Source organism: Morone saxatilis, unplaced genomic scaffold, assembly GCF_004916995.1.
Source record: "Morone saxatilis isolate NCDOM2014 unplaced genomic scaffold, NCSU_SB_2.0 Contig14, whole genome shotgun sequence".
Lineage (NCBI taxonomy): Eukaryota > Metazoa > Chordata > Actinopteri > Moronidae > Morone > Morone saxatilis.
Window position 1 is genome coordinate 19649062 of NW_023339696.1, and position 1255 is coordinate 19650316.

At 37.0% G+C, this 1255-nt stretch overlaps 1 protein-coding gene across 1 annotated transcript in view; it reads right to left on the reverse strand.

Annotated features, from left to right (window-relative positions):
• The window catches only part of eftud2 (elongation factor Tu GTP binding domain containing 2), a 12734-nt gene extending 12117 nt beyond the window's left edge, over nucleotides 1-617 (reverse strand). Inside the window, exon 1 of the mRNA XM_035655247.1 lies at nucleotides 474-617. The gene's annotated coding sequence lies outside the window, so the exon portion shown is untranslated. The remainder of the gene's footprint in view (nucleotides 1-473) is intronic.
• Nucleotides 618-1255: the final 638 nt, after the last annotated feature.

Below are 1255 nucleotides of genomic sequence, written 5' to 3' on the forward strand. Positions count from 1 at the left end.
ATGATACAATATTAACCATTTATAATGAACATTTTCATGTTTTCTGCTTTTCCTTTTCCAACAACTTGAACTGTTGAACCTTAAATTAACCAACAGCAGTTTTTCCTAAGTGAGAACTTCTCAATTCCTCCTTTAGAAATTAAAAAATGTCCCAACAATGTGAATTAAGCTCTTTGTTTATATAAAACTAACATTAGATAACCACTAAAACCAACGCTAACTCTGCATGCAGCTCAACACGAACCGCCGGTTTAAACAGCTAGTTATCAAGTTTACAGATAAAAGTAGCTGAAAGAAAAAAATCAGACTAAACTCTGACTTAATTAATAACTTTTATAAGAATAAAAACTGTCTTTTAATCGAGCATTAGCAGCGAGCTAACGAGCGTTGAATGACGACGTTTCAGTGACGTTGTTGTTGTTTTTAGCTCTTTTTCGCTCTTTTTAGCTTTCAGCGATGAACTGCCCACTTACCTGTATTCCGTTACAATGCGCTGAACAAAAAATATGTTCAAAACAAGATAAAAGTTGGAGGATTTTATTTAAAAGATAAATAATGCCCAAAATGCCGCCATGCGCACGAGAAACTACGTCCGGCTTTCTTCTTCTACTGATGTGAAAGGTGTTGAGCACTCGATGTTGTGCTCACTGTCGCCCCTCAGTGGTGGGCGGGTAACGCGACAAACAGACGACTCGACAAAGTATCGAGCTTTTAATACACAAATATCGCGACAGAGAGAGAGTATTTGCCACTAAATTAAGTTACATGCTTATTCTTACTATATTTCATGATCTCTAGAGCCTCAGTCATAGCGTAATTCAACGCTAGTAAATTTAAGTTTTGTTTTGAAAGCACTCACCGGAAATGGTAGTACACTATCATCGCTGCCTCTTGACGTTCGTGTACAAGTTTTAATTTAAACGGTTTCGCCGAGAGATTATTAATATGTCCTGCATTTAACTGCATATATAGCGTAATGATGTGACAAATAAAATTAATAAAATTACAACACGGTGCAAGAATAGGCACGAAATAAAGTGAAGGTAGACACGATAGCATGCTCTGATTTCCGGTAATGCCTTTAACAATAAAAGGCTTAAACTAGAGAGCGCTGTAGTTGCGCCCTGTGGCCACTGGAGGGCAGTAAACATTCACACATGACATCCATAAACTGCAGTTGGTCATAAAATTAATATACCTGAAAATAATGCGTTTGGGGAACGGGAAAGGCAGTTTTATTACTAAATACAAATGA